Source organism: Hippopotamus amphibius, chromosome 6 (assembly GCF_030028045.1).
Source record: "Hippopotamus amphibius kiboko isolate mHipAmp2 chromosome 6, mHipAmp2.hap2, whole genome shotgun sequence".
Lineage (NCBI taxonomy): Eukaryota > Metazoa > Chordata > Mammalia > Artiodactyla > Hippopotamidae > Hippopotamus > Hippopotamus amphibius.
Genome location: NC_080191.1, coordinates 164736506 through 164747752, shown reverse-complemented (window position 1 = coordinate 164747752; position 11247 = coordinate 164736506). Strand labels below are relative to the sequence as shown.

The 11247-nt window shown below is 36.0% G+C and overlaps 1 pseudogene; it reads right to left on the bottom strand.

The window, feature by feature from the left end:
• Positions 1-8209: 8209 nt before the first annotated feature.
• LOC130855012 (mitochondrial fission factor-like) lies at positions 8210-11015 on the bottom strand (annotated as a pseudogene).
• Positions 11016-11247: the final 232 nt, after the last annotated feature.

The following is an 11247-nucleotide window of genomic DNA, read 5'->3' as shown; positions in this document are numbered from 1 at the left end:
GCTTTGACTTGCATTTCTCTAATGATGTTGAGCATCTTTTCATATGTTTGTTAGCCATCTGCATGTCTTCTTTGGAGAAATGTCTGTTTAGGTCTTCTGCCCATTTTTTGATTGGGTTATTTGCTTTTTTGATATTGAGCTGCATAAGCTGTTTGTATATTTTGGAGATTAATCCTTTGTCAGTTGCTTGGTTGGCAAATATTTTCTCCCATTCTGAGGATTGTCTTCTTGTCTTATTTATGGTTTATTTTGCTGTACAAAAGCTTTTAAGTTTCATTAGGTCCCATTTGTTTATTTTTTATTTTATTTCCATTATTCTAGGTGGTGGGTCAAAAAGGATCTTGCTTTGATTTACGTCATAGAGTGTTCTGCCTATGTTTTCCTCTAAGAGTTTTATAGTGTCTGGCTTTATATTTAGGTCTTTAATCCATTTTGAGTTTATTTTTGTGTATGATGTTAGGAAGTGTTCTAATTTTATTCTTTTACATGTAGCTCTCCAATTTTCCAAGCACCACTATTGAAAAGGCTGTCTTTTCTCCACTGTATACTCTTGCCTCCTTTGTCAAAGATAAGGTGCCCATATGTGTGTGGGTTTATCTCTGGGCTCTCTACTCTGTTCCATTGTTTTATATTTCTGTTTTTGTGCGAGTACAATAGTGTCTTGATTACTGTAGCCTTGTAGTATAGTTTGAAGTCAGGGAGCCTGATTCCTCCAGATCCATCTTTCCTTCTCAAGATTGCTTTGGCTATTCGGGGTCTTTTGCGTTTCCATACAAATAGTAAAATTTCTTGTTTTAGTTCTGTGAAAAATGCCATTGGTAATTTGATAGGGATTACATTGAATCTGTAAATTGCTTTGGGTAGTATAGTCATTTTCACAATGATGTTTCTTCCAATCCAAGAACATGGTATGTCTCTCCATCTGTTTGTATCATCTTTGATTTCTTTCATCAGTGTCTTATAGTTTTCTGCATACAGGTCTTTTGCCTCCTTAGGCAGGTTTATTCCTAGGTATGTTATTCTTTTTGTTGCAATGGTAAATGGGAGTGTTTCCTAAGTTTCTCTTTCTGATCTTTCATTGTTAGTGTACAGGAATGCAAGAGATTTCTGTGCATTAATTTTGTATCCTGCTACTTTACTAAATTCATCAATTAGTGCTAGCGGTTTTCTGGTAGCATCTTTAGGGTTTTCTATGTATAACATAGAAAAGAGTGAAAATTTTACTTCTTTTCCAATTTGGATTCCTTTTATTTCTTTTTCTTTTCTGATTGCTGTGGCTAAAACTTCCAAAACTGTGTTGAATAATAGTGGTGAGAGTGGGCACCCTTGTCTTATTCCTCTTGTTAGAGGAAATGCTTTCAGTTTTTCACTATTTAGAATGATGTTGGCTGTTGGCTTGTCATCTATGGCTTTTATTATGTTGAGGTAACTTCCTTCATGAGAGACTACTATAAGCAACTATATGCCAATTAATTTGATAACCTGGAAGAAATGGATAAATTCTTATAAAAGTACAATCTTCCAAGACTGAACCAGGAAGAAGTAGAAAATATGAACAGACCAATCACAAGCACTGAAAGTGAGACTGTGATTAAAAATCTCCCAACAAACAAAAGCCCAGGGCCAGATGGATTCATGGGCAAATTCTATCAAACATTTAGAGAAGAGCTAACACCTATCCTTCTCAAACTCTTCCAAAACATAGCAGAAGGAGGAACACTCCTAAACTCGTTCTACGAGGCCACCATCACCCTGATACCAAAACCAGACAAAGATGTCACAAAAAAAGAAAGTTACAGGCCAATATCACTGATGAATATAGATGCAAAAATCCTCAACAAAATACTAGCAAACAGAATCCAGCATCACATTAAAAATATCATACACCATGATTAAGTGGGGTTTATCCCTGGGATGCAAGGATTCTTCAATACACACAAACCAATCAATGTGATACACCATATCAACAAATTGAAGGATAAAATCCATATGATAATTTCAATAGATGCCAAAAAAAGCTTTCGACAAAATGCAACATCCATTTATTATAAAAACTCTCCGAAGATTCACTTCTGATAAAGAAGTGAAGATAGTGGTACATTTGTGGCTTGCAGCTCAGCCTAAAATCTTTTTTAATGAGGGAATATGAAAGCTTGTTGACAGATGGACAAAGTGTATTGAAAATCAACAAGATTATATTGAAAAATGACATATGTGTCTTTTCTAAAAGTTAATTCAAATAAATTCTACAGCCAGAGTGTGGATAATTTTCGACTCACCCTCATATTTTAATGTCCTCTCTAATAATTCTAAAATCGGTGGTAGTTCTGTGTTGCTTGTGATTGATGTGTTTTCCTCTTCATTACATATCATATTATTGTTTTTTTTTGCATGCCAAGTCATTTTGATCAGATACCAGACAGTGTGAATTTTATATTGTGAAGTACTTTTTATGAGTTTAATCGTGTCCCCCCCAAAAAATATGTTAAAGTCTAACCCCCACTACCTCAGAATGTGACCTTATTTTGAAAAAGTGTCTTTACAGAGATAATCAAGTTAAAGGGAAGTCATTAGGGTAGGCCTTAATGCAATGCAACTAGTGTCCTTATTTAAAAAGGGAAATTTGGACACAGAAACAGAACACAAGGAGGGAAGACAATGTGAAGGCATACAGGGAGAACATTACTTGAAGACAGAGGATTACAGTGATACATCTACAAAACAAGGAATGCCTGAGGCTACCAGAGGTGAAGAAAGAGGCAGGGAACAGCATCTTCTCTAGTACCTTCAGAGAGAGCATCACCCGGATAACACCTTGATTTCAGACTTCTGGCTTCCAGAACAGAGAGACAATGAATTTCTGCTGTTTTAAGCCACATAGTTTTTGGTACTTTGTATGGCAGCTAGGAAATGAATATAATGCTGGATATTTTTGTATTCTTATAAAGATTCTTGATCTTTGTTCTGGCACAATGATAAATTACTTAGGAAGAGTTTGATCCTTTTGAGTCTTGCTTTTAAGCTTTTCTAAGATTGTGTAGAGTAGCATTTATTCTAGGGCTAATTTTACCCTACTACTGAGACAACGCCCTTATTTTGAGCACTCTAATCAAATGCTCCATAAATTAGTTTTTCTTGTCTGGCTATGTGGGAAGAGGCACTCTTCTCAGCCTTCTGTGAGCTCCAAGTACTGTAATAACAGTACTAATTCTTTCAGGTGGTAAAAAGACAACTATATACACCCTTTACCAGCATTCCCCTATTGCTGATATTTTACTCCATTTACTTTATTTTTGCTTGCTTTCTCTTTCTTCCTCTGATCACTTACTTGCTTATTTATTATGTGGACTCACAAGTTCATATTTATTCAATGGTTATAATTAGTTATTGTATTTAATTATTTTGGTCATCATATTGTCCCATACGTGGTCACTCGGAACCCCTCCAAGCTGGTTTCCATGTTCCTTATGCTTTTTTTGTTTGTTCGTTTGTTTGTTTTCCCTTTTACTTGCTTGAGCACTTTTACTTTCTGGACCAACAAGTTCTTCAGTAGGCTCCAACACTGGTACCATTCATAACTTCAGGACCCCCAATTCCTGTCAGTGGATATGGTATTAGAGACCAAGATCTATGTGCTGGGTGTGCTCATTGCTACTGCTGTGTAGAACTTAAATACTTTAGCTTAAGTATTTGCATGCTATATCTTTATATATATAGCTATAGATATCCCATTAAAATCAAACTAAGTGTGTCTCCAACTCAACCTCCCTGTGGCCAATCCAAATCTACACTTCATGAATGGAAGTATGATAGAAGGAACTTGGAGTAAAAGGAAAATTTTGTAAACTCTATAACAATATAAGACCTTAGGGTTCCAATGCAAGGGCTCCTTCCAGACCTCAGGAAGAGTCTATAGAAAGTTTACCTTCACTAGCTCCATGGTAAATCTGCTTTAGTTTACTGAAGAGTTGATTTCATCCCTTACATGGGGAAGGAGGCTGTCAATAACAAAAAGGTCTTGCAAAACCAACTAAACTAGGTTACTTAATTGGGATTTTGTGGAAGATTTTTATTTCACATTTGTGAATTTCTTTAAACTCTTCAACAGCTTTTTACTGTCCACCATCTTGACTTTTCTTAGTGGGTCACTTTTCATTCCAGTGTTTTATTTATTTATTTATTTTAAGTGTGTGTGTGTGAGAGAGAGAGATTTACTTTATTTATTTATTTACTTATTTATTTTATTGGCTGTGTTGGATCTTTGTTGCTGTGCACAGGCTTTCTTTAGCTGCAGTGAGTGGGGGCTACTCTTCATTGTGGTGCGCGGGCTCCTTATTGCTGTGGCTTCTCTTGTTGTGGAGCATGGGCTCTAGAGCGCAGGCTCAGTAGTTGTGGCGCACGGGCTTAGTTGCTCTGCGGCATGTGGGATCTTCCTGAAGCAGGGATCGAACTCGTGTCCCCTGCATTGGCAGGCAGATTCTTAACCACTGTGCCATCTAGGAAGCCCCTCCAGTGTTTTACTGACTCTTGTGCATTCAAAATTACTAAGAGGTGATAGATGACTTGAAATTATTTCATTTCAACCCCATTATGTAAAAATATGCTTTTATGTTTCTGAGCACAGGCTTTGGGATCAAACAAGCCTTTGAACAATTGTTGAAGAACTACAGCTAATTGGAATTGAGTAGTTCAAAGCCTAGAGCGCCTGGGTAAGATGTCCGTGTCTTTGCCCCCCAGAGCCTTCAAGGTGATAAGTATTGCCATTATTATGGAACTAGAGGAGAATCCATTATTCTTTAATGGGAAGGTATTGGCTGTTAGAGTGATGTGGTCCCTGATTTAATCAAGGATGAGTCAGGTTTATTCTATAATTCTATTAGGAAAGTATTATAATCCAGGAATCTTATATACAAAATAAATCAATATAATAGCTGGAGTACTTTGAAATCATTTATGGATATTTTTCCTCTGAGAAATTTTAAAAATGTTAGAAAATTCCTATCTAGAAATTAACATTTGGATCATTAATATACCAAGCAACTGATAAGTTAGAAACTGACTGAATATTTATACCATATATAATTTTATGAACACATACTAAAATGTCTACAATATTATTAGCTTCTTAATTGTTCTTCTCTAACAATCAGTAACACATAGGCCAAAATAAAATCTAAGAACTAGGAAGTTTTACTGGGTATCTAAGAGGGATCACATTTTCAATATGCGAACTTATTTGTAGAATTTTGGGGTTTTGTTTTTGTTTTTGTTTTTGTATTTTATCTTCTTCTATGAATCCTTTGTGACACTTATAAAAACTATTATGGTCCGTCTATTCTCCAGGGTGAATTTAATTAAGAAAGCAACAATGTGTCATCAGTTCGATTTTCAGTCTGTATCCAGAAAAAATAAGAAAAATGAAATGCATAAATCACATGGACTTGCTATGCTTTGAACTCCTGGGTGAAGTCAAATATTAAATTGTTATATTTAATTTAATTATTAAAAAACTAATATTCATGTTTTAAAATAAAATTATAAAAGCTACATTAAAATTTTCTTAGCCTTTCTCATCCATGAGGAAGAGGTTAAAGAACACAACTCCTAAGTATTTTAGAATTCATGTAAAAGTGACACATCTTTTAAATCAATTTGAACTCTGGTGGTGACTTGCACAGGTGTCTGAATTGCACAGACATGTTCTAAGATTTCCTTATGTCCCCATTAACAGTTACTAGTGCAGGCAGCCCTCTGGTACCAAGGGCATTGGCTTACACATCGAAGGTCATGGAATCAGATCCTATCTCTGGTAACAACTGGTTCTGTGATCTGGAGAAAGTCAGTTCTCCTCTAGGAATCTCAGTGATGTTATATATAAAATGAAGGAGGTAACTGTATTACCACAGGACCCTCAGACTAGTGTCAATTCTCAAAATTTTTGTTACTGGCTTGAGAAATAGAGAGCAGATGTTTAAAAACATTCCACCACATTTTGACAGAGTCATTTTTTTTTTCTCCTTTTTTTTTTTCAGAGTCATTTTATTTCTTTTGGAAACCTGATAGAATATAAGGCCTATATTTTGCCTTTTTTTCTACTAATTAATTTTAATTTTGTTTTTCTAAAAGTATCAATATTTGACAGATGGGTGGTGGAGTGAAAGAACCAAACACCCGGTTCTTTTCACAGAAACAGAACCAAATGATTCCCAGAGTGCCTTTTTGTTCTAACAAATTCTACCACTGTATGATTCCAAGAAGGTTCATTAGGAAAACAGCAATTGTCTAACTTTCACTTCTCGCTAAACTAAGCAATTTCTAAAAGTCCAGGAAAACACAGTTTTTGCCAAAATTCTTGCCATTTGCCAACCAATTTTGATTATGAAAGTGTGTCTGGGCTAGTCATGTAGTAGCTAATTTGGGCTTGTCCAGACAAAACCAGAAAAGGAATTATAAGGCTGGCTTTGAAGCAATGAATAGAACATGTACTATGTTGCCAGTTGTTTCAGGAGAAAACTTTAATTCTAGTTCAGGAAGCAATGCCAGATTTCCAAAGGAATCTGCTTATTAGTGTTTACTGTGCAGATAGGGGAAAGATATTCTTGACTAAATGTGAGACCAAGATGCTCACACGCTTTAGCATTCAAGAAATTTAAAATAAACGTGTAGATATTTATATATTTATGGTGCCTGCTCTGAATTAAAATAATCTTATGACTAGAAATAGTGTGTAGACTTCAAATTGGCCTAGGTATTATTTAACAACAGAAAAATCACCAGACAGGAATTTGAAGACAAATTCTAGCTTCCATTTCTGCCAATGATACTTGACCACTTACCTCTCCAAGACATAGGGAAAACACGTGTGAAGTGAGAAAATTAAACAGATAAATCTAAAGCGCCTCCATTTCTAATGATATACGTTCCAAAATGATGTTCTTTTCCACTTCTAAAAGAGAACATTGTATCCTCATTTTTTATTAGACGTTAACAAGAAATTGACTTATCAGCCATTAGAAAACCAGAAACTGTTTAATATGACAATAAAAAGCTCAATATTTTATTACTATTTCTTTCTAAACTTTGACGTCTAAAATAAAAATACCTACAATTAGTCCATTTTTGTGAGTAACGACAAGGATAGTTACCATGGCTCACAGAGTGCATGCTCTTTCTCACAGTAGAAATGGGTTCAGGCTGACCCAGTTATGCTTCCTCACCTCTTTCCTTTTTGTTATCAACATTTTGGAGTGACTCGAACATGGGGTAAAAATGGAGCAAAACCACCTAAGTTCAAAAAGAAGGTTTGCCCCTAACCTAGATCGGTTAAGCAAGATACTTACTACCACTGAACAAAAACTTGGGATCTTGGTATAAGAGCTATTGGAGTGTGTTTTTTCCTATCATTCTGATTAGTATTATTATCCCCTGAATGATGACATTCTCTTTAGAAAATTCTGAAGGGGACCTGTATTGCAATCCTCAAACGTCGAAATTAAGAAAGCAAGAGTACTCATTTGTTTTTATATAAGATTGTCCTTTTAAGTGATTTATTATATTTTTATACTGGAAAGAACTAAGAGGTCTTTTAATCCATTTTTAAATTGGTCAATGTCTGTGGACTTGTCTACATTAGAATTTTTGGCCCAGTTTTTAGATTCCCTCTCTTTGCAATGTCCTTCTCTCATTTTCTAGATCCTTATTCGGTAGAACCTAGGATCTAGAAATCTGTATTTTTGAAAAGTTACCTATACCACATTTTCTTTATTCATTCAGAAACTTAAATGTCCACTGACAGATGAATGGATAAAGAAGATGTGGTACATATATACAATGGAATATTACTCAGCTATTAAAGAAAGAATGAAACAATGACATTTGCAGCAACATGGATGGACCTAGAGATGATCATACTAAGTGAAGTAAGTCAGATAAAGATAAATATCATATGATATCACTTATATGTGGAATCTAAAAAAAAATGATAGAAATGAACTTATTTACAAAACAAAAGTAGACTCACAGCCATAGGAAACAAACTTACGGTTATCAAGGGGGGAAGAGGTGGGGGAGGAATAAATTGGGAATTCGGGATAAACAGACATACACTACTATACATAAAATAGATAAACAACAAGGACCTACTGTATAGCACAGGGAACTATTTTTAATATCTTGTAGTAACCCATAATGAAAAATAATGTGAAAAATAATATGTATACGTATACATATATATATAACTTCATAACTTTGCTGTATACCTGAAAAATTGTAAATCGGCTATACTTCAATTTTTTTTAAAAAAAAGGAAGGGAAAAAAGGCTAATGCTGAGATCTAACCTAGTTCAACCACTCATCCGAAGGCTGAATTCCCCATGCGATCGATTCACCAATGGATGTTCGGTACGAAGTAGCACCTTTACCTCTGCTTAGACACCTCCCCTGATAGAGAATTTCTAAACATCACTTTCTAACAAGAGAGTACTCAGCAAATGTGTGATAAATGACTGAATATACCAGGAAGGAAGGAAGGATGACCAGAAACGAATAAAACGATCTCAAACCAGACTGTGCCACCTTTGGGTCTGGACGGCTCTTTGAGTGTTAGGGGATTTGTTTGTTTGTTTGTTTGTTTGTTTCCTTCACAATTTTCACCCATTGTTCCTATCCTATGCCATAAACACTTTAAAAATAAATTATGTAAATTTTGTCTGTTTTAATGTGTGCTTCTATAGTCATCATCTCGCTAAAACATCGTAAACAAATATTCACATTTTACAGAACAAAAAAATGGAGGCTGCTTCAAGAGATTAAAATCTACTGCCTAACATCATACATAATCAGAGTAGATAATCACATACTCAACACAGCTAAGATCAGAAGACTTTTACGCTCTCTCCATTAATAATTAGAACTAATTAATGCACATGTAGAGTTTACTGTATTGAGCAGTTTTTTTTTTTTTTTTTAAAGGGGGAGCTTGTTTATTTTCGTTTCCTGAGCCAGCAGAAGAGTGCCTGCGTGAAGAGGTGACACCACAGGAAACAGTTAATATTCGGCTCTTCCTGACATAGAAAATTTCATACAGTTCAACCTAAGAGTAGATCCTCTAGAAATGCTTGTTGAATGATGGGATATATAACGAATTGACATTTGACAGTTGTTAAAAGCACAAGGGTACGTGCTAAGAAACCCCAATCTTAGGTTTCTGGGCACGGTGTTTTAGGAGCACTTTGTTTTAGTATACATGTCCTTTTTTGGGCACAATGCTGCATTCTTTAGCTGGTCGGTGGTATTCCTGAATATCTTATTTTTATCATTTCTTTCATTTTGTTCAGTGACTTCCATCCTGAATCCTTTGACCTGCAGTGGTTCTTCGAGGACTCTTGTGTTGCTCCTATGGATTCCAATAATCCCTCCATCAACAACGCAACAGCCAGTAACTGGAGAACATACAGCTTGCACTTCAATTCTATAGAAAACAGACATAGGATCATCCATTTCTCAGTATTTTTAGGTCTACTGCTTGTGGGCATTCTTGAGACCCTGTTTGGGCTCAGTCAGATGGTCATCGGCTTCCTTGGCTGTCTGTGTGGTGGAGTCTCTAGCGGCGAAACCAGAGCCAGCTATTAAGCAGCCAGAATGCTACAGTAATTGAATACATGACCATTTCTCTTTTAGCACGTTCTTTGTTCTCTTCTTCCAGAAGCTGTAGACGTCTATTTAGTTTGATTATCTGTCGTCTTAATGAAGCTGCATCTACAACAGTCATGTCATCTGAAGTTCCTTCGACTGTTGTATCTATATTTGAAATGCCATACTTCTTCATTTTGAGGAGTTGGAGGAGGTCTTTCCAAATCCAGGAAATCTAGTGGTCTTTCACTTAACGTAAGCACACGAGGTGGTGTTTTTAGTGCCAGAGGTTTAAAGGGAGTTGACTGTATAAGGTCAAGATCTGCTGGTCTCGAAAATGGAACGTCTTCATTATTTCCTTCGGTGTATTCCATTTCATACTGAATTCGACTAATTTCCGCCATCTCAGCAACAGTGGGAGAAGGAAATGCTGTCCCACTCACTAAATGTGTACCAACTACTGCTTGCTTTTTGGCATTATCTGCTTCTGTGCTTCATATTAAATCCTTTAACTTGCTTCAATATGCATGTGCTGGATTTAGAGCCACTTTTGTCCTTGGAAACTCAGCTCCCTTGTTTTTTTGTAATAATGCTTCAATCTGGGTCTTCTGTCTCTTCCATCATTAATGTGGACATTCCTGTTGATGATTCAATCCGTCACTGACTGTCCGAGCAGTTTTTTTTTTAAGATTTTACTTGTATTAGCTCTGTGAATCTTCACAATAACCCCATAAGGCAGAGGCACCATTATTACTTCTCTCTTTACCTGTGAGGAGACTAAGATACAATGAGGTTTAAGTTGACTTTTCAAATATCACCAACTAGTAAGTGATCAACCTTACATTATTAACTTCTAAGCATGCCGTTTCCCCAAATATGCATATGTTGCCTGAGGTGTACAGATAAGGAAGTTTTGAAAAGATAGGCAAAGTGTAAATAGCAATAAAAATCAAGTATTATATTAATATTTGTTAATGTCTTTTTCTTAACTGCTTTCAGCTCTCTTAAGAGTATTTTGCCATTCTCCATCACCTGATATTCTGGCCAAGGACAATTAACTCATAAAGATTTTTCTGTAAAGTATTTGACTACATGGGACATTGGATATTTTGTCCTAGTTACTAAAGATATAACTGCTACTTTGCTCTCTAGAAACCAGGACTATATTGTATTAGTTATCTATTGATGCCTAACCAATTACCCCCAAACACGGTGGCTTAAAACAATGATGACATTATTTTTCATGATTCTATAGATTGAATGGGTGCTTATTCTGTCCATCTCATCTGGACTCACTTACGTAGCTCTATGCAGCTGGCAGGATGGTTGGGGATAGACTTAGCTGTAATAGCTGTGATGCTTGGCCTCTCTCTCCACATGGTCATTCTTCCTGGGTTTCTTTATAGCGTGGTAAAGGATTACAAGAAGTGAGCCCCCTGGCATGGGCCCTTTTCAAAATCTTTGCATTGTTATATCTTCTGTATTCTCATTGGTCCAAGAGAGGCACATGGAGCCCAGAGTTAATACGGCAGAAGACAACACAAGGGCACAGATACCTGGAGGCAGTATTCATGGGAGCCTATTACTGTAGCAATCCCTGTAAAATTTCTTTCCCTC